The following is a 26079-nucleotide window of genomic DNA, read 5'->3' as shown; positions in this document are numbered from 1 at the left end:
AGGCCCTACCATTCATTTAAACACGTACATGTTGCTGTTGAGATTTCCTCGCTGTCGCTTGGAACATAGAGCCACAACACAACGACAACGGAAACTTCCGTGAGAAGAGCTAAACCTCGACACAGGAAAAGTATGTTCCGCTATTTTCCTTTCGACCGCTCGGGCTATGGTAAGTGCGACGGCTGCACTGCTGTCACTGTCGCCTCTAGTAAAATCTGCCTGCCGAGTATCTGCGTAATTTACTTGTTCTATAAGATGAAGGGAGTACGTTAGTTTCATAATGTTTAAAAAGCATTGTCAGATGTGGGGTTCGAACCCACGCTCCCTTACGGGAAGCAGAGCTTAAATCTGGCGCCTTAGACCGCTCGGCCAATCTGACGCGCAAGACGAGCGCTCCAGTGACTTCCATCTCTAGCAAGACCTCAGGAACCTCACTCCGAAATCTGTTTCTTTTTTCGGTAGAATGGAATTATGTCAGTTTCAGAATATGTGAGACGCAATGTCAGATGTGGCGTACTAAACGCACCCTCGCTTACGGGAAACAATGTGGCGCGTTGGACCGCTTTCTTCCGTCGCTTCCAGTTTGAACTGTGACTAGCAAAACTGTATTTAGCAATAGGAACATTTTCACATTGATGCAAAGAAAACTAGATATTAACGAACGGCGAATGAGACCGTTTCCTAGCAACAGCCACGCTGTGCATTACGCAATCGTGGGAAGCCAATGAAATATTTCATGTGAGCCTCTAACTGTCGGCCTTCACTTTCCAATACTTAGGCACTGCCCCGGTGGTACCGACGCATACATACTGAAACGTCTTTGGATCGTCAGTGAGTACTTCATATTAGAAATTTCGTGTTCGCCCTGATGTGCATTAAAGGGCCAATTTATCAGAGAAAGTCAGTTCTGCGCCTAGTTACAGTATGTCGCCCTAGCAGCGCCAGGAAATCGGGTTCAGTGGTGCTCGCGTTGCACTCGGCGTTGAGCGCCTGCAGCGCTATCGCCTTCGGCCTCTGGCGCCAGGAGGGAAGGCGACACATGACGGCGCAAGCGGCGCGTAGCAGAAGGCGGTGGTGGTGTGTCGGTCAGCATGGTTGCTTCCCAAGTAGCTGCTCCGGGTTCGAAGGCCGGACATCGCACGGACGTTGTCTCCTTTACTCAGGAGAGTGTTTTCAACGCTACGAATGGTTTCCCTTCTCCCTTCGTAGGCTAGTGGGGATTACGATTCACAGCATCGTGTGTCCCCATGTGTCGACTTGTCTCGACTTTGCTCGGCTGACGCGAAAGCTGACGCTTGCAAATGGGCGTATATGTAGAGGACAGGCGCTAGAAACGACTGGGAGAGGCCACATCGACAAACACACAACGGACCCTTTCATTTGACTGTGGCCGCACGTTCGCGCCTTTGCGTACCGAGAGCAAGAGGGGGGTCAGCGAGCTGGACCGTACCATTACCGCACAGCAGCACCAAAAACTAAGGAAAAAGGCAAAACTGAAGAAACCAACACACGCGGACTTCCTAGTTCGTCACCCAGCCCAGCACTAACCACGGCCAACGCTGCCTAATTTCGGTAATCGGACATGAACCCGTGTCGTTGGCACGGCATACAAGTTGGCGAGAATGTTGGCAGACGTGCGGACGTCTTAGTCCGTGTACAGATCACTTGGGATTTGCCTGACAGTCTCTCGCGTTGCCTTTTAGGGAAGGAAAATGGAATAGCCCTGAGCCACAACACAACGACCACGGAAACGTCCGTGAGAAGAGCTAAAACTCGGCACGAGGAAACTATGTTCCGCTATTTGTTTTCGGCCGCTCGGGCTATCGGACGTGGGACGACTGCACTGCTGTCACTGTCGTCTAGTAAAATCTCCACGGCGTGTTTCTGCGTAATTTACTTGTTCTATAAGATGAAGGGAGTACGTTAGTTTCATAATGTTTAAAAAGCATTGTCAGATGTGGGGTTCGAACCCACGCTCCCTTACGGGAAGCAGAGCTTAAATCTGGCGCCTTAGACCGCTCGGCCAATCTGACGCGCAAGACGAGCGCTCCAGTGACTTCCATCTCTAGCAAGACCTCAGGAACCTCACTCCGAAATCTGTTTCTTTTTTCGGTAGAATGGAATTATGTCAGTTTCAGAATATGTGAGACGCAATGTCAGATGTGGCGTACTAAACGCACCCTCGCTTTCGGGAAACAATGTGGCGCGTTGGACCGCTTTCTTCCGTCGCTTCCAGTTTGAACTGTGACTAGCAAAACTGTATTTAGTAATAGGAACATTTTCACATTGATGCGAAGAAAGCTAGATATTAACGAACGGCGAATGAGACCGTTTCCTAGCAACAGCCACGCTGTGCATTACGCAATCGTGGGAAGCCAATGAAATATTTCATGTGAGCCTCTAACTGTCGGCCTTCACTTTCCAATACTTAGGCACTGCCCCGGTGGTACCGACGCATACATACTGAAACGTCTTTGGATCGTCAGTGAGTACTTCATATTAGAAATTTCGTGTTCGCCCTGATGTGCATTAAAGGGCCAATTTATCAGAGAAAGTCAGTTCTGCGCCTAGTTACAGTATGTCGCCCTAGCAGCGCCAGGAAATCGGGTTCAGTGGTGCTCGCGTTGCACTCGGCGTTGAGCGCCTGCAGCGCTATCGCCTTCGGCCTCTGGCGCCAGGAGGGAAGGCGACACATGACGGCGCAAGCGGCGCGTAGCAGAAGGCGGTGGTGGTGTGTCGGTCAGCATGGTTGCTTCCCAAGTAGCTGCTCCGGGTTCGAAGGCCGGACATCGCACGGACGTTGTCTCCTTTACTCAGGAGAGTGTTTTCAACGCTACGAATGGTTTCCCTTCTCCCTTCGTAGGCTAGTGGGGATTACGATTCACAGCATCGTGTGTCCCCATGTGTCGACTTGTCTCGACTTTGCTCGGCTGACGCGAAAGCTGACGCTTGCAAATGGGCGTATATGTAGAGGACAGGCGCAAGAAACGACTGGGAGAGGCCACATCGACAAACACACAACGGACCCTTTCATTTGACTGTGGCCGCACGTTCGCGCCTTTGCGTACCGAGAGCAAGAGGGGGGTCAGCGAGCTGGACCGTACCATTACCGCACAGCAGCACCAAAAACTAAGGAAAAAGGCAAAACTGAAGAAACCAACACACGCGGACTTCCTAGTTCGTCACCCAGCCCAGCACTAACCACGGCCAACGCTGCCTAATTTCGGTAATCGGACATGAACCCGTGTCGTTGGCACGGCATACAAGTTGGCGAGAATGTTGGCAGACGTGCGGACGTCTTAGTCCGTGTACAGATCACTTGGGATTTGCCTGACAGTCTCTCGCGTTGCCTTTTAGGGAAGGAAAATGGAATAGCCCTGAGCCACAACACAACGACCACGGAAACGTCCGTGAGAAGAGCTAAAACTCGGCACGAGGAAACTATGTTCCGCTATTTGTTTTCGGCCGCTCGGGCTATCGGACGTGGGACGACTGCACTGCTGTCACTGTCGTCTAGTAAAATCTCCACGGCGTGTTTCTGCGTAATTTACTTGTTCTATAAGATGAAGGGAGTACGTTAGTTTCATAATGTTTAAAAAGCATTGTCAGATGTGGGGTTCGAACCCACGCTCCCTTACGGGAAGCAGAGCTTAAATCTGGCGCCTTAGACCGCTCGGCCAATCTGACGCGCAAGACGAGCGCTCCAGTGACTTCCATCTCTAGCAAGACCTCAGGAACCTCACTCCGAAATCTGTTTCTTTTTTCGGTAGAATGGAATTATGTCAGTTTCAGAATATGTGAGACGCAATGTCAGATGTGGCGTACTAAACGCACCCTCGCTTACGGGAAACAATGTGGCGCGTTGGACCGCTTTCTTCCGTCGCTTCCAGTTTGAACTGTGACTAGCAAAACTGTATTTAGCAATAGGAACATTTTCACATTGATGCAAAGAAAACTAGATATTAACGAACGGCGAATGAGACCGTTTCCTAGCAACAGCCACGCTGTGCATTACGCAATCGTGGGAAGCCAATGAAATATTTCATGTGAGCCTCTAACTGTCGGCCTTCACTTTCCAATACTTAGGCACTGCCCCGGTGGTACCGACGCATACATACTGAAACGTCTTTGGATCGTCAGTGAGTACTTCATATTAGAAATTTCGTGTTCGCCCTGATGTGCATTAAAGGGCCAATTTATCAGAGAAAGTCAGTTCTGCGCCTAGTTACAGTATGTCGCCCTAGCAGCGCCAGGAAATCGGGTTCAGTGGTGCTCGCGTTGCACTCGGCGTTGAGCGCCTGCAGCGCTATCGCCTTCGGCCTCTGGCGCCAGGAGGGAAGGCGACACATGACGGCGCAAGCGGCGCGTAGCAGAAGGCGGTGGTGGTGTGTCGGTCAGCATGGTTGCTTCCCAAGTAGCTGCTCCGGGTTCGAAGGCCGGACATCGCACGGACGTTGTCTCCTTTACTCAGGAGAGTGTTTTCAACGCTACGAATGGTTTCCCTTCTCCCTTCGTAGGCTAGTGGGGATTACGATTCACAGCATCGTGTGTCCCCATGTGTCGACTTGTCTCGACTTTGCTCGGCTGACGCGAAAGCTGACGCTTGCAAATGGGCGTATATGTAGAGGACAGGCGCTAGAAACGACTGGGAGAGGCCACATCGACAAACACACAACGGACCCTTTCATTTGACTGTGGCCGCACGTTCGCGCCTTTGCGTACCGAGAGCAAGAGGGGGGTCAGCGAGCTGGACCGTACCATTACCGCACAGCAGCACCAAAAACTAAGGAAAAAGGCAAAACTGAAGAAACCAACACACGCGGACTTCCTAGTTCGTCACCCAGCCGAGCACTAACCACGGCCAACGCTGCCTAATTTCGGTAATCGGACATGAACCCGTGTCGTTGGCACGGCATACAAGTTGGCGAGAATGTTGGCAGACGTGCGGACGTCTTAGTCCGTGTACAGATCACTTGGGATTTGCCTGACAGTCTCTCGCGTTGCCTTTTAGGGAAGGAAAATGGAATAGCCCTGAGCCACAACACAACGACCACGGAAACGTCCGTGAGAAGAGCTAAAACTCGGCACGAGGAAACTATGTTCCGCTATTTGTTTTCGGCCGCTCGGGCTATCGGACGTGGGACGACTGCACTGCTGTCACTGTCGTCTAGTAAAATCTCCACGGCGTGTTTCTGCGTAATTTACTTGTTCTATAAGATGAAGGGAGTACGTTAGTTTCATAATGTTTAAAAAGCATTGTCAGATGTGGGGTTCGAACCCACGCTCCCTTACGGGAAGCAGAGCTTAAATCTGGCGCCTTAGACCGCTCGGCCAATCTGACGCGCAAGACGAGCGCTCCAGTGACTTCCATCTCTAGCAAGACCTCAGGAACCTCACTCCGAAATCTGTTTCTTTTTTCGGTAGAATGGAATTATGTCAGTTTCAGAATATGTGAGACGCAATGTCAGATGTGGCGTACTAAACGCACCCTCGCTTTCGGGAAACAATGTGGCGCGTTGGACCGCTTTCTTCCGTCGCTTCCAGTTTGAACTGTGACTAGCAAAACTGTATTTAGTAATAGGAACATTTTCACATTGATGCGAAGAAAGCTAGATATTAACGAACGGCGAATGAGACCGTTTCCTAGCAACAGCCACGCTGTGCATTACGCACTCGTGGGAAGCCAATGAAATATTTCTTGTGAGGCTCTAACTGTCGGCCTTCACTTTCCAATACTTAGGCACTGCCCCGGTGGTACCGACGCATACATACTGAAACGTCTTTGGATCGTCAGTGAGTACTTCATATTAGAAATTTCGTGTTCGCCCTGATGTGCATTAAAGGGCCAATTTATCAGAGAAAGTCAGTTCTGCGCCTAGTTACAGTATGTCGCCCTAGCAGCGCCAGGAAATCGGGTTCAGTGGTGCTCGCGTTGCACTCGGCGTTGAGCGCCTGCAGCGCTATCGCCTTCGGCCTCTGGCGCCAGGAGGGAAGGCGACACATGACGGCGCAAGCAGCGCGTACCAGAAGGCGGTGGTGGTGTGTCGGTCAGCATGGTTGCTTCCCAAGTAGCTGCTCCGGGTTCGAAGGCCGGACATCGCACGGAAGTTGTCTCCTTTACTCAGGAGAGTGTTTTCAACGCTACGAATGGTTTCCCTTCTCCCCTCGTAGGCTAGTGGGGATTACGATTCACAGCATCGTGTGTCCCCATGTGTCGACTTGTCTCGACTTTGCTCGGATGACGCGAAAGCTGACGCTTGCAAATGGGCGTATATGTAGAGGACAGGCGCTAGAAACGACTGGGAGAGGCCACATCGACAAACACACAACGGACCCTTTCATTTGACTGTGGCCGCATGTTGGCGCCTTTGCGTACCGAGAGCAAGAGGGGGGTCAGCGAGCTGGACCGTACCATTACCGCACAGCAGCACCAAAAACTAAGGAAAAAGGCAAAACTGAAGAAACCAACACACGCGGACTTCCTAGTTCGTCACCCAGCCGAGCACTAACCACGGCCAACGCTGCCTAATTTCGGTAATCGGACATGAACCCGTGTCGTTGGCACGGCATACAAGTTGGCGAGAATGTTGGCAGACGTGCGGACGTCTTAGTCCGTGTACAGATCACTTGGGATTTGCCTGACAGTCTCTCGCGTTGCCTTTTAGGGAAGGAAAATGGAATAGCCCTGAGCCACAACACAACGACCACGGAAACGTCCGTGAGAAGAGCTAAAACTCGGCACGAGGAAACTATGTTCCGCTATTTGTTTTCGGCCGCTCGGGCTATCGGACGTGGGACGACTGCACTGCTGTCACTGTCGTCTAGTAAAATCTCCACGGCGTGTTTCTGCGTAATTTACTTGTTCTATAAGATCAAGGGAGTACGTTAGTTTCAGAATGTTTAAAAAGCATTGTCAGATGAGGGGTTCGAACCCACGCTCCCTTACGGGAACCATAGCTTAAATCTGGCGCCTTAGACCGCTCGGCCAATCTGACGCGCAAGACAAGCGCTCCAGTGACTTCCATCTCTAGCAAGACCTCAGGAACCTCACTCCGAAATCTGTTTCTTTTTTCGGTAGGATGGAATTATGTCAGTTTCAGAATATGTGAGACGCAATGTCAGATGTGGCGTACTAAACGCACCCTCGCTTTCGGGAAACAATGTGGCGCGTTGGACCGCTTTCTTCCGTCGCTTCCAGTTTGAACTGTGACTAGCAAAACTGTATTTAGTAATAGGAACATTTTCACATTGATGCGAAGAAAGCTAGATATTAACGAACGGCGAATGAGACCGTTTCCTAGCAACAGCCACGCTGTGCATTACGCACTCGTGGGAAGCCAATGAAATATTTCTTGTGAGGCTCTAACTGTCGGCCTTCACTTTCCAATACTTAGGCACTGCCCCGGTGGTACCGACGCATACATACTGAAACGTCTTTGGATCGTCAGTGAGTACTTCATATTAGAAATTTCGTGTTCGCCCTGATGTGCATTAAAGGGCCAATTTATCAGAGAAAGTCAGTTCTGCGCCTAGTTACAGTATGTCGCCCTAGCAGCGCCAGGAAATCGGGTTCAGTGGTGCTCGCGTTGCACTCGGCGTTGAGCGCCTGCAGCGCTATCGCCTTCGGCCTCTGGCGCCAGGAGGGAAGGCGACACATGACGGCGCAAGCAGCGCGTAGCAGAAGGCGGTGGTGGTGTGTCGGTCAGCATGGTTGCTTCCCAAGTAGCTGCTCCGGGTTCGAAGGCCGGACATCGCACGGAAGTTGTCTCCTTTACTCAGGAGAGTGTTTTCAACGCTACGAATGGTTTCCCTTCTCCCCTCGTAGGCTAGTGGGGATTACGATTCACAGCATCGTGTGTCCCCATGTGTCGACTTGTCTCGACTTTGCTCGGATGACGCGAAAGCTGACGCTTGCAAATGGGCGTATATGTAGAGGACAGGCGCTAGAAACGACTGGGAGAGGCCACATCGACAAACACACAACGGACCCTTTCATTTGACTGTGGCCGCATGTTGGCGCCTTTGCGTACCGAGAGCAAGAGGGGGGTCAGCGAGCTGGACCGTACCATTACCGCACAGCAGCACCAAAAACTAAGGAAAAAGGCAAAACTGAAGAAACCAACACACGCGGACTTCCTAGTTCGTCACCCAGCCGAGCACTAACCACGGCCAACGCTGCCTAATTTCGGTAATCGGACATGAACCCGTGTCGTTGGCACGGCATACAAGTTGGCGAGAATGTTGGCAGACGTGCGGACGTCTTAGTCCGTGTACAGATCACTTGGGATTTGCCTGACAGTCTCTCGCGTTGCCTTTTAGGGAAGGAAAATGGAATAGCCCTGAGCCACAACACAACGACCACGGAAACGTCCGTGAGAAGAGCTAAAACCCGGCACGAGGAAACTATGTTCCGCTATTTGTTTTCGGCCGCTCGGGCTATCGGACGTGCGACGCCTGCACTGCTGTCACTGTCGTCTCTAGTAAAATCTCCACGGCGTGTTTCTGCGTAATTTACTTGTTCTATAAGATCAAGGGAGTACGTTAGTTTCAGAATGTTTGAAAAGCATTGTCAGATGTGGGGTTCGAACCCACGCTCCCTTACGGGAACCATAGCTTAAATCTCGCGCCTTAGACCGCTCGGCCAATCTGACGCGCAAGACAAGCGCTCCAGTGACTTCCATCTCTAGCAAGACCTCAGGAACCTCACTCCGAAATCTGTTTCTTTTTTCGGTAGGATGGAATTATGTCAGTTTCAGAATATGTGAGACGCAATGTCAGATGTGGCGTACTAAACGCACCCTCGCTTTCGGGAAACAATGTGGCGCGTTGGACCGCTTTCTTCCGTCGCTTCCAGTTTGAACTGTGACTAGCAAAACTGTATTTAGTAATAGGAACATTTTCACATTGATGCGAAGAAAGCTAGATATTAACGAACGGCGAATGAGACCGTTTCCTAGCAACAGCCACGCTGTGCATTACGCACTCGTGGGAAGCCAATGAAATATTTCTTGTGAGGCTCTAACTGTCGGCCTTCACTTTCCAATACTTAGGCACTGCCCCGGTGGTACCGACGCATACATACTGAAACGTCTTTGGATCGTCAGTGAGTACTTCATATTAGAAATTTCGTGTTCGCCCTGATGTGCATTAAAGGGCCAATTTATCAGAGAAAGTCAGTTCTGCGCCTAGTTACAGTATGTCGCCCTAGCAGCGCCAGGAAATCGGGTTCAGTGGTGCTCGCGTTGCACTCGGCGTTGAGCGCCTGCAGCGCTATCGCCTTCGGCCTCTGGCGCCAGGAGGGAAGGCGACACATGACGGCGCAAGCAGCGCGTAGCAGAAGGCGGTGGTGGTGTGTCGGTCAGCATGGTTGCTTCCCAAGTAGCTGCTCCGGGTTCGAAGGCCGGACATCGCACGGAAGTTGTCTCCTTTACTCAGGAGAGTGTTTTCAACGCTACGAATGGTTTCCCTTCTCCCCTCGTAGGCTAGTGGGGATTACGATTCACAGCATCGTGTGTCCCCATGTGTCGACTTGTCTCGACTTTGCTCGGATGACGCGAAAGCTGACGCTTGCAAATGGGCGTATATGTAGAGGACAGGCGCTAGAAACGACTGGGAGAGGCCACATCGACAAACACACAACGGACCCTTTCATTTGACTGTGGCCGCATGTTGGCGCCTTTGCGTACCGAGAGCAAGAGGGGGGTCAGCGAGCTGGACCGTACCATTACCGCACAGCAGCACCAAAAACTAAGGAAAAAGGCAAAACTGAAGAAACCAACACACGCGGACTTCCTAGTTCGTCACCCAGCCGAGCACTAACCACGGCCAACGCTGCCTAATTTCGGTAATCGGACATGAACCCGTGTCGTTGGCACGGCATACAAGTTGGCGAGAATGTTGGCAGACGTGCGGACGTCTTAGTCCGTGTACAGATCACTTGGGATTTGCCTGACAGTCTCTCGCGTTGCCTTTTAGGGAAGGAAAATGGAATAGCCCTGAGCCACAACACAACGACCACGGAAACGTCCGTGAGAAGAGCTAAAACTCGGCACGAGGAAACTATGTTCCGCTATTTGTTTTCGGCCGCTCGGGCTATCGGACGTGGGACGACTGCACTGCTGTCACTGTCGTCTAGTAAAATCTCCACGGCGTGTTTCTGCGTAATTTACTTGTTCTATAAGATCAAGGGAGTACGTTAGTTTCAGAATGTTTAAAAAGCATTGTCAGATGAGGGGTTCGAACCCACGCTCCCTTACGGGAACCATAGCTTAAATCTGGCGCCTTAGACCGCTCGGCCAATCTGACGCGCAAGACAAGCGCTCCAGTGACTTCCATCTCTAGCAAGACCTCAGGAACCTCACTCCGAAATCTGTTTCTTTTTTCGGTAGGATGGAATTATGTCAGTTTCAGAATATGTGAGACGCAATGTCAGATGTGGCGTACTAAACGCACCCTCGCTTTCGGGAAACAATGTGGCGCGTTGGACCGCTTTCTTCCGTCGCTTCCAGTTTGAACTGTGACTAGCAAAACTGTATTTAGTAATAGGAACATTTTCACATTGATGCGAAGAAAGCTAGATATTAACGAACGGCGAATGAGACCGTTTCCTAGCAACAGCCACGCTGTGCATTACGCACTCGTGGGAAGCCAATGAAATATTTCTTGTGAGGCTCTAACTGTCGGCCTTCACTTTCCAATACTTAGGCACTGCCCCGGTGGTACCGACGCATACATACTGAAACGTCTTTGGATCGTCAGTGAGTACTTCATATTAGAAATTTCGTGTTCGCCCTGATGTGCATTAAAGGGCCAATTTATCAGAGAAAGTCAGTTCTGCGCCTAGTTACAGTATGTCGCCCTAGCAGCGCCAGGAAATCGGGTTCAGTGGTGCTCGCGTTGCACTCGGCGTTGAGCGCCTGCAGCGCTATCGCCTTCGGCCTCTGGCGCCAGGAGGGAAGGCGACACATGACGGCGCAAGCAGCGCGTACCAGAAGGCGGTGGTGGTGTGTCGGTCAGCATGGTTGCTTCCCAAGTAGCTGCTCCGGGTTCGAAGGCCGGACATCGCACGGAAGTTGTCTCCTTTACTCAGGAGAGTGTTTTCAACGCTACGAATGGTTTCCCTTCTCCCCTCGTAGGCTAGTGGGGATTACGATTCACAGCATCGTGTGTCCCCATGTGTCGACTTGTCTCGACTTTGCTCGGATGACGCGAAAGCTGACGCTTGCAAATGGGCGTATATGTAGAGGACAGGCGCTAGAAACGACTGGGAGAGGCCACATCGACAAACACACAACGGACCCTTTCATTTGACTGTGGCCGCACGTTCGCGCCTTTGCGTACCGAGAGCAAGAGGGGGGTCAGCGAGCTGGACCGTACCATTACCGCACAGCAGCACCAAAAACTAAGGAAAAAGGCAAAACTGAAGAAACCAACACACGCGGACTTCCTAGTTCGTCACCCAGCCGAGCACTAACCACGGCCAACGCTGCCTAATTTCGGTAATCGGACATGAACCCGTGTCGTTGGCACGGCATACAAGTTGGCGAGAATGTTGGCAGACGTGCGGACGTCTTAGTCCGTGTACAGATCACTTGGGATTTGCCTGACAGTCTCTCGCGTTGCCTTTTAGGGAAGGAAAATGGAATAGCCCTGAGCCACAACACAACGACCACGGAAACGTCCGTGAGAAGAGCTAAAACTCGGCACGAGGAAACTATGTTCCGCTATTTGTTTTCGGCCGCTCGGGCTATCGGACGTGGGACGACTGCACTGCTGTCACTGTCGTCTAGTAAAATCTCCACGGCGTGTTTCTGCGTAATTTACTTGTTCTATAAGATCAAGGGAGTACGTTAGTTTCAGAATGTTTGAAAAGCATTGTCAGATGAGGGGTTCGAACCCACGCTCCCTTACGGGAACCATAGCTTAAATCTGGCGCCTTAGACCGCTCGGCCAATCTGACGCGCAAGACAAGCGCTCCAGTGACTTCCATCTCTAGCAAGACCTCAGGAACCTCACTCCGAAATCTGTTTCTTTTTTCGGTAGGATGGAATTATGTCAGTTTCAGAATATGTGAGACGCAATGTCAGATGTGGCGTACTAAACGCACCCTCGCTTTCGGGAAACAATGTGGCGCGTTGGACCGCTTTCTTCCGTCGCTTCCAGTTTGAACTGTGACTAGCAAAACTGTATTTAGTAATAGGAACATTTTCACATTGATGCGAAGAAAGCTAGATATTAACGAACGGCGAATGAGACCGTTTCCTAGCAACAGCCACGCTGTGCATTACGCACTCGTGGGAAGCCAATGAAATATTTCTTGTGAGGCTCTAACTGTCGGCCTTCACTTTCCAATACTTAGGCACTGCCCCGGTGGTACCGACGCATACATACTGAAACGTCTTTGGATCGTCAGTGAGTACTTCATATTAGAAATTTCGTGTTCGCCCTGATGTGCATTAAAGGGCCAATTTATCAGAGAAAGTCAGTTCTGCGCCTAGTTACAGTATGTCGCCCTAGCAGCGCCAGGAAATCGGGTTCAGTGGTGCTCGCGTTGCACTCGGCGTTGAGCGCCTGCAGCGCTATCGCCTTCGGCCTCTGGCGCCAGGAGGGAAGGCGACACATGACGGCGCAAGCAGCGCGTACCAGAAGGCGGTGGTGGTGTGTCGGTCAGCATGGTTGCTTCCCAAGTAGCTGCTCCGGGTTCGAAGGCCGGACATCGCACGGAAGTTGTCTCCTTTACTCAGGAGAGTGTTTTCAACGCTACGAATGGTTTCCCTTCTCCCCTCGTAGGCTAGTGGGGATTACGATTCACAGCATCGTGTGTCCCCATGTGTCGACTTGTCTCGACTTTGCTCGGATGACGCGAAAGCTGACGCTTGCAAATGGGCGTATATGTAGAGGACAGGCGCTAGAAACGACTGGGAGAGGCCACATCGACAAACACACAACGGACCCTTTCATTTGACTGTGGCCGCACGTTCGCGCCTTTGCGTACCGAGAGCAAGAGGGGGGTCAGCGAGCTGGACCGTACCATTACCGCACAGCAGCACCAAAAACTAAGGAAAAAGGCAAAACTGAAGAAACCAACACACGCGGACTTCCTAGTTCGTCACCCAGCCGAGCACTAACCACGGCCAACGCTGCCTAATTTCGGTAATCGGACATGAACCCGTGTCGTTGGCACGGCATACAAGTTGGCGAGAATGTTGGCAGACGTGCGGACGTCTTAGTCCGTGTACAGATCACTTGGGATTTGCCTGACAGTCTCTCGCGTTGCCTTTTAGGGAAGGAAAATGGAATAGCCCTGAGCCACAACACAACGACCACGGAAACGTCCGTGAGAAGAGCTAAAACCTGGCACGAGGAAACTATGTTCCGCTATTTGTTTTCGGCCGCTCGGGCTATCGGACGTGCGACGCCTGCACTGCTGTCACTGTCGTCTCTAGTAAAATCTCCACGGCGTGTTTCTGCGTAATTTACTTGTTCTATAAGATCAAGGGAGTACGTTAGTTTCAGAATGTTTGAAAAGCATTGTCAGATGTGGGGTTCGAACCCACGCTCCCTTACGGGAACCATAGCTTAAATCTCGCGCCTTAGACCGCTCGGCCAATCTGACGCGCAAGACAAGCGCTCCAGTGACTTCCATCTCTAGCAAGACCTCAGGAACCTCACTCCGAAATCTGTTTCTTTTTTCGGTAGGATGGAATTATGTCAGTTTCAGAATATGTGAGACGCAATGTCAGATGTGGCGTACTAAACGCACCCTCGCTTTCGGGAAACAATGTGGCGCGTTGGACCGCTTTCTTCCGTCGCTTCCAGTTTGAACTGTGACTAGCAAAACTGTATTTAGTAATAGGAACATTTTCACATTGATGCGAAGAAAGCTAGATATTAACGAACGGCGAATGAGACCGTTTCCTAGCAACAGCCACGCTGTGCATTACGCACTCGTGGGAAGCCAATGAAATATTTCTTGTGAGGCTCTAACTGTCGGCCTTCACTTTCCAATACTTAGGCACTGCCCCGGTGGTACCGACGCATACATACTGAAACGTCTTTGGATCGTCAGTGAGTACTTCATATTAGAAATTTCGTGTTCGCCCTGATGTGCATTAAAGGGCCAATTTATCAGAGAAAGTCAGTTCTGCGCCTAGTTACAGTATGTCGCCCTAGCAGCGCCAGGAAATCGGGTTCAGTGGTGCTCGCGTTGCACTCGGCGTTGAGCGCCTGCAGCGCTATCGCCTTCGGCCTCTGGCGCCAGGAGGGAAGGCGACACATGACGGCGCAAGCAGCGCGTAGCAGAAGGCGGTGGTGGTGTGTCGGTCAGCATGGTTGCTTCCCAAGTAGCTGCTCCGGGTTCGAAGGCCGGACATCGCACGGAAGTTGTCTCCTTTACTCAGGAGAGTGTTTTCAACGCTACGAATGGTTTCCCTTCTCCCCTCGTAGGCTAGTGGGGATTACGATTCACAGCATCGTGTGTCCCCATGTGTCGACTTGTCTCGACTTTGCTCGGATGACGCGAAAGCTGACGCTTGCAAATGGGCGTATATGTAGAGGACAGGCGCTAGAAACGACTGGGAGAGGCCACATCGACAAACACACAACGGACCCTTTCATTTGACTGTGGCCGCACGTTCGCGCCTTTGCGTACCGAGAGCAAGAGGGGGGTCAGCGAGCTGGACCGTACCATTACCGCACAGCAGCACCAAAAACTAAGGAAAAAGGCAAAACTGAAGAAACCAACACACGCGGACTTCCTAGTTCGTCACCCAGCCGAGCACTAACCACGGCCAACGCTGCCTAATTTCGGTAATCGGACATGAACCCGTGTCGTTGGCACGGCATACAAGTTGGCGAGAATGTTGGCAGACGTGCGGACGTCTTAGTCCGTGTACAGATCACTTGGGATTTGCCTGACAGTCTCTCGCGTTGCCTTTTAGGGAAGGAAAATGGAATAGCCCTGAGCCACAACACAACGACCACGGAAACGTCCGTGAGAAGAGCTAAAACTCGGCACGAGGAAACTATGTTCCGCTATTTGTTTTCGGCCGCTCGGGCTATCGGACGTGGGACGACTGCACTGCTGTCACTGTCGTCTAGTAAAATCTCCACGGCGTGTTTCTGCGTAATTTACTTGTTCTATAAGATCAAGGGAGTACGTTAGTTTCAGAATGTTTAAAAAGCATTGTCAGATGAGGGGTTCGAACCCACGCTCCCTTACGGGAACCATAGCTTAAATCTGGCGCCTTAGACCGCTCGGCCAATCTGACGCGCAAGACACGCGCTCCAGTGACTTCCATCTCTAGCAAGACCTCAGGAACCTCACTCCGAAATCTGTTTCTTTTTTCGGTAGGATGGAATTATGTCAGTTTCAGAATATGTGAGACGCAATGTCAGATGTGGCGTACTAAACGCACCCTCGCTTTCGGGAAACAATGTGGCGCGTTGGACCGCTTTCTTCCGTCGCTTCCAGTTTGAACTGTGACTAGCAAAACTGTATTTAGTAATAGGAACATTTTCACATTGATGCGAAGAAAGCTAGATATTAACGAACGGCGAATGAGACCGTTTCCTAGCAACAGCCACGCTGTGCATTACGCACTCGTGGGAAGCCAATGAAATATTTCTTGTGAGGCTCTAACTGTCGGCCTTCACTTTCCAATACTTAGGCACTGCCCCGGTGGTACCGACGCATACATACTGAAACGTCTTTGGATCGTCAGTGAGTACTTCATATTAGAAATTTCGTGTTCGCCCTGATGTGCATTAAAGGGCCAATTTATCAGAGAAAGTCAGTTCTGCGCCTAGTTACAGTATGTCGCCCTAGCAGCGCCAGGAAATCGGGTTCAGTGGTGCTCGCGTTGCACTCGGCGTTGAGCGCCTGCAGCGCTATCGCCTTCGGCCTCTGGCGCCAGGAGGGAAGGCGACACATGATGGCGCAAGCAGCGCGTAGCAGAAGGCGGTGGTGGTGTGTCGGTCAGCATGGTTGCTTCCCAAGTAGCTGCTCCGGGTTCGAAGGCCGGACATCGCACGGAAGTTGTCTCCTTTACTCAGGAGAGTGTTTTCAACGCTACGAATGGTTTCCCTTCTCCCCTCGTAGGCTAGTGGGGATTACGATTCACAGCATCGTGTGTCCCCATGTGTCGACTTGTCTCGACTTTGCTCGGATGACGCGAAAGCTGACGCTTGCAAATGGGCGTATATGTAGAGGACAGGCGCTAGAAACGACTGGGAGAGGCCACATCGACAAACACACAACGGACCCTTTCATTTGACTGTGGCCGCATGTTGGCGCCTTTGCGTACCGAGAGCAAGAGGGGGGTCAGCGAGCTGGACCGTACCATTACCGCACAGCAGCACCAAAAACTAAGGAAAAAGGCAAAACTGAAGAAACCAACACACGCGGACTTCCTAGTTCGTCACCCAGCCGAGCACTAACCACGGCCAACGCTGCCTAATTTCGGTAATCGGACATGAACCCGTGTCGTTGGCACGGCATACAAGTTGGCGAGAATGTTGGCAGACGTGCGGACGTCTTAGTCCGTGTACAGATCACTTGGGATTTGCCTGACAGTCTCTCGCGTTGCCTTTTAGGGAAGGAAAATGGAATAGCCCTGAGCCACAACACAACGACCACGGAAACGTCCGTGAGAAGAGCTAAAACTCGGCACGAGGAAACTATGTTCCGCTATTTGTTTTCGGCCGCTCGGGCTATCGGACGTGGGACGACTGCACTGCTGTCACTGTCGTCTAGTAAAATCTCCACGGCGTGTTTCTGCGTAATTTACTTGTTCTATAAGATCAAGGGAGTACGTTAGTTTCAGAATGTTTAAAAAGCATTGTCAGATGAGGGGTTCGAACCCACGCTCCCTTACGGGAACCATAGCTTAAATCTGGCGCCTTAGACCGCTCGGCCAATCTGACGCGCAAGACAAGCGCTCCAGTGACTTCCATCTCTAGCAAGACCTCAGGAACCTCACTCCGAAATCTGTTTCTTTTTTCGGTAGGATGGAATTATGTCAGTTTCAGAATATGTGAGACGCAATGTCAGATGTGGCGTACTAAACGCACCCTCGCTTTCGGGAAACAATGTGGCGCGTTGGACCGCTTTCTTCCGTCGCTTCCAGTTTGAACTGTGACTAGCAAAACTGTATTTAGTAATAGGAACATTTTCACATTGATGCGAAGAAAGCTAGATATTAACGAACGGCGAATGAGACCGTTTCCTAGCAACAGCCACGCTGTGCATTACGCACTCGTGGGAAGCCAATGAAATATTTCTTGTGAGGCTCTAACTGTCGGCCTTCACTTTCCAATACTTAGGCACTGCCCCGGTGGTACCGACGCATACATACTGAAACGTCTTTGGATCGTCAGTGAGTACTTCATATTAGAAATTTCGTGTTCGCCCTGATGTGCATTAAAGGGCCAATTTATCAGAGAAAGTCAGTTCTGCGCCTAGTTACAGTATGTCGCCCTAGCAGCGCCAGGAAATCGGGTTCAGTGGTGCTCGCGTTGCACTCGGCGTTGAGCGCCTGCAGCGCTATCGCCTTCGGCCTCTGGCGCCAGGAGGGAAGGCGACACATGACGGCGCAAGCAGCGCGTACCAGAAGGCGGTGGTGGTGTGTCGGTCAGCATGGTTGCTTCCCAAGTAGCTGCTCCGGGTTCGAAGGCCGGACATCGCACGGAAGTTGTCTCCTTTACTCAGGAGAGTGTTTTCAACGCTACGAATGGTTTCCCTTCTCCCCTCGTAGGCTAGTGGGGATTACGATTCACAGCATCGTGTGTCCCCATGTGTCGACTTGTCTCGACTTTGCTCGGCTGACGCGAAAGCTGACGCTTGCAAATGGGCGTATATGTAGAGGACAGGCGCTAGAAACGACTGGGAGAGGCCACATCGACAAACACACAACGGACCCTTTCATTTGACTGTGGCCGCACGTTCGCGCCTTTGCGTACCGAGAGCAAGAGGGGGGTCAGCGAGCTGGACCGTACCATTACCGCACAGCAGCACCAAAAACTAAGGAAAAAGGCAAAACTGAAGAAACCAACACACGCGGACTTCCTAGTTCGTCACCCAGCCGAGCACTAACCACGGCCAACGCTGCCTAATTTCGGTAATCGGACATGAACCCGTGTCGTTGGCACGGCATACAAGTTGGCGAGAATGTTGGCAGACGTGCGGACGTCTTAGTCCGTGTACAGATCACTTGGGATTTGCCTGACAGTCTCTCGCGTTGCCTTTTAGGGAAGGAAAATGGAATAGCCCTGAGCCACAACACAACGACCACGGAAACGTCCGTGAGAAGAGCTAAAACTCGGCACGAGGAAACTATGTTCCGCTATTTGTTTTCGGCCGCTCGGGCTATCGGACGTGGGACGACTGCACTGCTGTCACTGTCGTCTAGTAAAATCTCCACGGCGTGTTTCTGCGTAATTTACTTGTTCTATAAGATCAAGGGAGTACGTTAGTTTCAGAATGTTTAAAAAGCATTGTCAGATGAGGGGTTCGAACCCACGCTCCCTTACGGGAACCATAGCTTAAATCTGGCGCCTTAGACCGCTCGGCCAATCTGACGCGCAAGACAAGCGCTCCAGTGACTTCCATCTCTAGCAAGACCTCAGGAACCTCACTCCGAAATCTGTTTCTTTTTTCGGTAGGATGGAATTATGTCAGTTTCAGAATATGTGAGACGCAATGTCAGATGTGGCGTACTAAACGCACCCTCGCTTTCGGGAAACAATGTGGCGCGTTGGACCGCTTTCTTCCGTCGCTTCCAGTTTGAACTGTGACTAGCAAAACTGTATTTAGTAATAGGAACATTTTCACATTGATGCGAAGAAAGCTAGATATTAACGAACGGCGAATGAGACCGTTTCCTAGCAACAGCCACGCTGTGCATTACGCACTCGTGGGAAGCCAATGAAATATTTCTTGTGAGGCTCTAACTGTCGGCCTTCACTTTCCAATACTTAGGCACTGCCCCGGTGGTACCGACGCATACATACTGAAACGTCTTTGGATCGTCAGTGAGTACTTCATATTAGAAATTTCGTGTTCGCCCTGATGTGCATTAAAGGGCCAATTTATCAGAGAAAGTCAGTTCTGCGCCTAGTTACAGTATGTCGCCCTAGCAGCGCCAGGAAATCGGGTTCAGTGGTGCTCGCGTTGCACTCGGCGTTGAGCGCCTGCAGCGCTATCGCCTTCGGCCTCTGGCGCCAGGAGGGAAGGCGACACATGACGGCGCAAGCAGCGCGTACCAGAAGGCGGTGGTGGTGTGTCGGTCAGCATGGTTGCTTCCCAAGTAGCTGCTCCGGGTTCGAAGGCCGGACATCGCACGGAAGTTGTCTCCTTTACTCAGGAGAGTGTTTTCAACGCTACGAATGGTTTCCCTTCTCCCCTCGTAGGCTAGTGGGGATTACGATTCACAGCATCGTGTGTCCCCATGTGTCGACTTGTCTCGACTTTGCTCGGATGACGCGAAAGCTGACGCTTGCAAATGGGCGTATATGTAGAGGACAGGCGCTAGAAACGACTGGGAGAGGCCACATCGACAAACACACAACGGACCCTTTCATTTGACTGTGGCCGCACGTTCGCGCCTTTGCGTACCGAGAGCAAGAGGGGGGTCAGCGAGCTGGACCGTACCATTACCGCACAGCAGCACCAAAAACTAAGGAAAAAGGCAAAACTGAAGAAACCAACACACGCGGACTTCCTAGTTCGTCACCCAGCCGAGCACTAACCACGGCCAACGCTGCCTAATTTCGGTAATCGGACATGAACCCGTGTCGTTGGCACGGCATACAAGTTGGCGAGAATGTTGGCAGACGTGCGGACGTCTTAGTCCGTGTACAGATCACTTGGGATTTGCCTGACAGTCTCTCGCGTTGCCTTTTAGGGAAGGAAAATGGAATAGCCCTGAGCCACAACACAACGACCACGGAAACGTCCGTGAGAAGAGCTAAAACTCGGCACGAGGAAACTATGTTCCGCTATTTGTTTTCGGCCGCTCGGGCTATCGGACGTGGGACGACTGCACTGCTGTCACTGTCGTCTAGTAAAATCTCCACGGCGTGTTTCTGCGTAATTTACTTGTTCTATAAGATCAAGGGAGTACGTTAGTTTCAGAATGTTTAAAAAGCATTGTCAGATGAGGGGTTCGAACCCACGCTCCCTTACGGGAACCATAGCTTAAATCTGGCGCCTTAGACCGCTCGGCCAATCTGACGCGCAAGACAAGCGCTCCAGTGACTTCCATCTCTAGCAAGACCTCAGGAACCTCACTCCGAAATCTGTTTCTTTTTTCGGTAGGATGGAATTATGTCAGTTTCAGAATATGTGAGACGCAATGTCAGATGTGGCGTACTAAACGCACCCTCGCTTTCGGGAAACAATGTGGCGCGTTGGACCGCTTTCTTCCGTCGCTTCCAGTTTGAACTGTGACTAGCAAAACTGTATTTAGTAATAGGAACATTTTCACATTGATGCGAAGAAAGCTAGATATTAACGAACGGCGAATGAGACCGTTTCCTAGCAACAGCCACGCTGTGCATTACGCACTCGTGGGAAGCCAATGAAATATTTCTTGTGAGGCTCTAACTGTCGGCCTTCACTTTCCAATACTTAGGCACTGCCCCGGTGGTACCGACGCATACATACTGAAACGTCTTTGGATCGTCAGTGAGTACTTCATATTAGAAATTTCGTGTTCGCCCTGATGTGCATTAAAGGGCCAATTTATCAGAGAAAGTCAGTTCTGCGCCTAGTTACAGTATGTCGCCCTAGCAGCGCCAGGAAATCGGGTTCAGTGGTGCTCGCGTTGCACTCGGCGTTGAGCGCCTGCAGCGCTATCGCCTTCGGCCTCTGGCGCCAGGAGGGAAGGCGACACATGACGGCGCAAGCAGCGCGTAGCAGAAGGCGGTGGTGGTGTGTCGGTCAGCATGGTTGCTTCCCAAGTAGCTGCTCCGCGTTCGAAGGCCGGACATCGCACGGAAGTTGTCTCCTTTACGCAGGAGAGTGTTTTTAACGGTACAAATGGTTTCCCTTCTCCCTTCGTAGGCTAGTGCGGATTACGATTCACAGCATCGTGTGTCTCCATGTGTCGACTTGTCTCGACTTTGCTCGGCTGACGCGAAAGCTGACGCTTGCAAATGGGCGTATATGTAGAGGACAGGCGCTAGAAACGACTGGGAGAGGCCACATCGACAAACACACAACGGACCCTTTCATTTGACTGTGGCCGCACGTTCGCGCCTTTGCGTACCGAGAGCAAGAGGGGGGTCAGCGAGCTGGACCGTACCATTACCGCACAGCAGCACCAAAAACTAAGGAAAAAGGCAAAACTGAAGAAACCAACACACGCGGACTTCCTAGTTCGTCACCCAGCCGAGCACTAACCACGGCCAACGCTGCCTAATTTCGGTAATCGGACATGAACCCGTGTCGTTGGCACGGCATACAAGTTGGCGAGAATGTTGGCAGACGTGCGGACGTCTTAGTCCGTGTACAGATCACTTGGGATTTGCCTGACAGTCTCTCGCGTTGCCTTTTAGGGAAGGAAAATGGAATAGCCCTGAGCCACAACACAACGACCACGGAAACGTCCGTGAGAAGAGCTAAAACCCGGCACGAGGAAACTATGTTCCGCTATTTGTTTTCGGCCGCTCGGGCTATAGGACGTGCGACGCCTGCACTGCTGTCACTGTCGTCTCTAGTAAAATCTCCACGGCGTGTTTCTGCGTAATTTACTTGTTCTATAAGATCAAGGGAGTACGTTAGTTTCAGAATGTTTAAAAAGCATTGTCAGATGTGGGGTTCGAACCCACGCTCCCTTACGGGAAGCAGAGCTTAAATCTGGCGCCTTAGACCGCTCGGCCAATCTGACGCGCAAGACAAGCGCTCCAGTGACTTCCATCTCTAGCAAGACCTCAGGAACCTCACTCCGAAATCTGTTTCTTTTTTCGGTAGGATGGAATTATGTCAGTTTCAGAATATGTGAGACGCAATGTCAGATGTGGCGTACTAAACGCACCCTCGCTTTCGGGAAACAATGTGGCGCGTTGGACCGCTTTCTTCCGTCGCTTCCAGTTTGAACTGTGACTAGCAAAACTGTATTTAGTAATAGGAACATTTTCACATTGATGCAAAGAAAACTAGATATTAACGAACGGCGAATGAGACCGTTTCCTAGCAACAGCCACGCTGTGCATTACGCACTCGTGGGAAGCCAATGAAATATTTCTTGTGAGGCTCTAACTGTCGGCCTTCACTTTCCAATACTTAGGCACTGCCCCGGTGGTACCGACGCATACATACTGAAACGTCTTTGGATCGTCAGTGAGTACTTCATATTAGAAATTTCGTGTTCGCCCTGATGTGCATTAAAGGGCCAATTTATCAGAGAAAGTCAGTTCTGCGCCTAGTTACAGTATGTCGCCCTAGCAGCGCCAGGAAATCGGGTTCAGTGGTGCTCGCGTTGCACTCGGCGTTGAGCGCCTGCAGCGCTATCGCCTTCGGCCTCTGGCGCCAGGAGGGAAGGCGACACATGACGGCGCAAGCAGCGCGTAGCAGAAGGCGGTGGTGGTGTGTCGGTCAGCATGGTTGCTTCCCAAGTAGCTGCTCCGCGTTCGAAGGCCGGACATCGCACGGAAGTTGTCTCCTTTACGCAGGAGAGTGTTTTTAACGGTACAAATGGTTTCCCTTCTCCCTTCGTAGGCTAGTGCGGATTACGATTCACAGCATCGTGTGTCTCCATGTGTCGACTTGTCTCGACTTTGCTCGGCTGACGCGAAAGCTGACGCTTGCAAATGGGCGTATATGTAGAGGACAGGCGCTAGAAACGACTGGGAGAGGCCACATCGACAAACACACAACGGACCCTTTCATTTGACTGTGGCCGCACGTTCGCGCCTTTGCGTACCGAGAGCAAGAGGGGGGTCAGCGAGCTGGACCGTACCATTACCGCACAGCAGCACCAAAAACTAAGGAAAAAGGCAAAACTGAAGAAACCAACACACGCGGACTTCCTAGTTCGTCACCCAGCCGAGCACTAACCACGGCCAACGCTGCCTAATTTCGGTAATCGGACATGAACCCGTGTCGTTGGCACGGCATACAAGTTGGCGAGAATGTTGGCAGACGTGCGGACGTCTTAGTCCGTGTACAGATCACTTGGGATTTGCCTGACAGTCTCTCGCGTTGCCTTTTAGGGAAGGAAAATGGAATAGCCCTGAGCCACAACACAACGACCACGGAAACGTCCGTGAGAAGAGCTAAAACCCGGCACGAGGAAACTATGTTCCGCTATTTGTTTTCGGCCGCTCGGGCTATAGGACGTGCGACGCCTGCACTGCTGTCACTGTCGTCTCTAGTAAAATCTCCACGGCGTGTTTCTGCGTAATTTACTTGTTCTATAAGATCAAGGGAGTACGTTAGTTTCAGAATGTTTAAAAAGCATTGTCAGATGTGGGGTTCGAACCCACGCTCCCTTACGGGAAGCAGAGCTTAAATCTGGCGCCTTAGACCGCTCGGCCAATCTGACGCGCAAGACAAGCGCTCCAGTGACTTCCATCTCTAGCAAGACCTCAGGAACCTCACTCCGAAATCTGTTTCTTTTTTCGGTAGGATGGAATTATGTCAGTTTCAGAATATGTGAGACGCAATGTCAGATGTGGCGTACTAAACGCACCCTCGCTTTCGGGAAACAATGTGGCGCGTTGGACCGCTTTCTTCCGTCGCTTCCAGTTTGAACTGTGACTAGCAAAACTGTATTTAGTAATAGGAACATTTTCACATTGATGCAAAGAAAACTAGATATTAACGAACGGCGAATGAGACCGTTTCCTAGCAACAGCCACGCTGTGCATTACGCACTCGTGGGAAGCCAATGAAATATTTCTTGTGAGGCTCTAACTGTCGGCCTTCACTTTCCAATACTTCGGCACTGCCCCGGTGGTACCGACGCATACATACTGAAACGTCTTTGGATCGTCAGTGAGTACTTCATATTAGAAATTTCGTGTTCGCCCTGATGTGCATTAAAGGGCCAATTTATCAGAGAAAGTCAGTTCTGCGCCTAGTTACAGTATGTCGCCCTAGCAGCGCCAGGAAATCGGGTTCAGTGGTGCTCGCGTTGCACTCGGCGTTGAGCGCCTGCAGCGCTATCGCCTTCGGCCTCTGGCGCCAGGAGGGAAGGCGACACATGACGGCGCAAGCAGCGCGTAGCAGAAGGCGGTGGTGGTGTGTCGGTCAGCATGGTTGCTTCCCAAGTAGCTGCTCCGCGTTCGAAGGCCGGACATCGCACGGAAGTTGTCTCCTTTACGCAGGAGAGTGTTTTTAACGGTACAAATGGTTTCCCTTCTCCCTTCGTAGGCTAGTGCGGATTACGATTCACAGCATCGTGTGTCTCCATGTGTCGACTTGTCTCGACTTTGCTCGGCTGACGCGAAAGCTGACGCTTGCAAATGGGCGTATATGTAGAGGACAGGCGCTAGAAACGACTGGGAGAGGCCACATCGACAAACACACAACGGACCCTTTCATTTGACTGTGGCCGCACGTTCGCGCCTTTGCGTACCGAGAGCAAGAGGGGGGTCAGCGAGCTGGACCGTACCATTACCGCACAGCAGCACCAAAAACTAAGGAAAAAGGCAAAACTGAAGAAACCAACACACGCGGACTTCCTAGTTCGTCACCCAGCCGAGCACTAACCACGGCCAACGCTGCCTAATTTCGGTAATCGGACATGAACCCGTGTCGTTGGCACGGCATACAAGTTGGCGAGAATGTTGGCAGACGTGCGGACGTCTTAGTCCGTGTACAGATCACTTGGGATTTGCCTGACAGTCTCTCGCGTTGCCTTTTAGGGAAGGAAAATGGAATAGCCCTGAGCCACAACACAACGACCACGGAAACGTCCGTGAGAAGAGCTAAAACCCGGCACGAGGAAACTATGTTCCGCTATTTGTTTTCGGCCGCTCGGGCTATAGGACGTGCGACGCCTGCACTGCTGTCACTGTCGTCTCTAGTAAAATCTCCACGGCGTGTTTCTGCGTAATTTACTTGTTCTATAAGATCAAGGGAGTACGTTAGTTTCAGAATGTTTAAAAAGCATTGTCAGATGTGGGGTTCGAACCCACGCTCCCTTACGGGAAGCAGAGCTTAAATCTGGCGCCTTAGACCGCTCGGCCAATCTGACGCGCAAGACAAGCGCTCCAGTGACTTCCATCTCTAGCAAGACCTCAGGAACCTCACTCCGAAATCTGTTTCTTTTTTCGGTAGGATGGAATTATGTCAGTTTCAGAATATGTGAGACGCAATGTCAGATGTGGCGTACTAAACGCACCCTCGCTTTCGGGAAACAATGTGGCGCGTTGGACCGCTTTCTTCCGTCGCTTCCAGTTTGAACTGTGACTAGCAAAACTGTATTTAGTAATAGGAACATTTTCACATTGATGCAAAGAAAACTAGATATTAACGAACGGCGAATGAGACCGTTTCCTAGCAACAGCCACGCTGTGCATTACGCACTCGTGGGAAGCCAATGAAATATTTCTTGTGAGGCTCTAACTGTCGGCCTTCACTTTCCAATACTTCGGCACTGCCCCGGTGGTACCGACGCATACATACTGAAACGTCTTTGGATCGTCAGTGAGTACTTCATATTAGAAATTTCGTGTTCGCCCTGATGTGCATTAAAGGGCCAATTTATCAGAGAAAGTCAGTTCTGCGCCTAGTTACAGTATGTCGCCCTAGCAGCGCCAGGAAATCGGGTTCAGTGGTGCTCGCGTTGCACTCAGCGTTGAGCGCCTGCAGCGCTATCGATTTCGGCCTCTGGCGCCAGGAGGGAAGGCGACACATGACGGCGCAAGCAGCGCGTACCAGAAGGCGGTGGTGGTGTGTCGGTCAGCATGGTTGCTTCCCAAGTAGCTGCTCCGCGTTCGAAGGCCGGACATCGCACGGAAGTTGTCTCCTTTACGCAGGAGAGTGTTTTTAACGGTACAAATGGTTTCCCTTCTCCCTTCGTAGGCTAGTGCGGATTACGATTCACAGCATCGTGTGTCTCCATGTGTCGACTT

The 26079-nt window shown here is 51.4% G+C and overlaps 16 non-coding genes across 16 annotated transcripts; all 16 read right to left on the bottom strand.

Annotated features, from left to right (window-relative positions):
- Positions 1-295: 295 nt before the first annotated feature.
- Trnal-uaa lies at positions 296-379 on the bottom strand. Its single transcript has one exon. It is a non-coding gene; the product is annotated as a tRNA-Leu (tRNA).
- Positions 380-1949: 1570 nt separating this feature from the next.
- Positions 1950-2033, bottom strand: Trnal-uaa. Its single transcript has one exon. It is a non-coding gene; the product is annotated as a tRNA-Leu (tRNA).
- A 1570-nt stretch (positions 2034-3603) lies between these two features.
- Positions 3604-3687, bottom strand: Trnal-uaa. Its single transcript has one exon. It is a non-coding gene; the product is annotated as a tRNA-Leu (tRNA).
- Positions 3688-5257: 1570 nt separating this feature from the next.
- Positions 5258-5341, bottom strand: Trnal-uaa. Its single transcript has one exon. It is a non-coding gene; the product is annotated as a tRNA-Leu (tRNA).
- A 1570-nt stretch (positions 5342-6911) lies between these two features.
- Positions 6912-6995, bottom strand: Trnal-uaa. Its single transcript has one exon. It is a non-coding gene; the product is annotated as a tRNA-Leu (tRNA).
- A 1572-nt stretch (positions 6996-8567) lies between these two features.
- Positions 8568-8651, bottom strand: Trnal-uaa. The gene has a single exon. It is a non-coding gene; the product is annotated as a tRNA-Leu (tRNA).
- Positions 8652-10221: 1570 nt separating this feature from the next.
- On the bottom strand, positions 10222-10305 carry Trnal-uaa. The gene has a single exon. It is a non-coding gene; the product is annotated as a tRNA-Leu (tRNA).
- A 1570-nt stretch (positions 10306-11875) lies between these two features.
- Positions 11876-11959, bottom strand: Trnal-uaa. The gene has a single exon. It is a non-coding gene; the product is annotated as a tRNA-Leu (tRNA).
- A 1572-nt stretch (positions 11960-13531) lies between these two features.
- Trnal-uaa lies at positions 13532-13615 on the bottom strand. The gene has a single exon. It is a non-coding gene; the product is annotated as a tRNA-Leu (tRNA).
- Positions 13616-15185: 1570 nt separating this feature from the next.
- On the bottom strand, positions 15186-15269 carry Trnal-uaa. Its single transcript has one exon. It is a non-coding gene; the product is annotated as a tRNA-Leu (tRNA).
- Positions 15270-16839: 1570 nt separating this feature from the next.
- Positions 16840-16923, bottom strand: Trnal-uaa. The gene has a single exon. It is a non-coding gene; the product is annotated as a tRNA-Leu (tRNA).
- Positions 16924-18493: 1570 nt separating this feature from the next.
- Trnal-uaa lies at positions 18494-18577 on the bottom strand. Its single transcript has one exon. It is a non-coding gene; the product is annotated as a tRNA-Leu (tRNA).
- Positions 18578-20147: 1570 nt separating this feature from the next.
- Trnal-uaa lies at positions 20148-20231 on the bottom strand. Its single transcript has one exon. It is a non-coding gene; the product is annotated as a tRNA-Leu (tRNA).
- A 1572-nt stretch (positions 20232-21803) lies between these two features.
- Trnal-uaa lies at positions 21804-21887 on the bottom strand. Its single transcript has one exon. It is a non-coding gene; the product is annotated as a tRNA-Leu (tRNA).
- Positions 21888-23459: 1572 nt separating this feature from the next.
- Trnal-uaa lies at positions 23460-23543 on the bottom strand. The gene has a single exon. It is a non-coding gene; the product is annotated as a tRNA-Leu (tRNA).
- Positions 23544-25115: 1572 nt separating this feature from the next.
- On the bottom strand, positions 25116-25199 carry Trnal-uaa. Its single transcript has one exon. It is a non-coding gene; the product is annotated as a tRNA-Leu (tRNA).
- Positions 25200-26079: the final 880 nt, after the last annotated feature.

Source organism: Schistocerca piceifrons, chromosome 7, assembly GCF_021461385.2.
Source record: "Schistocerca piceifrons isolate TAMUIC-IGC-003096 chromosome 7, iqSchPice1.1, whole genome shotgun sequence".
Classification (NCBI taxonomy): domain Eukaryota; kingdom Metazoa; phylum Arthropoda; class Insecta; order Orthoptera; family Acrididae; genus Schistocerca; species Schistocerca piceifrons.
Note: the sequence above shows the minus strand (reverse complement) of the source record. Positions and strands in the feature narration are given on the sequence as shown.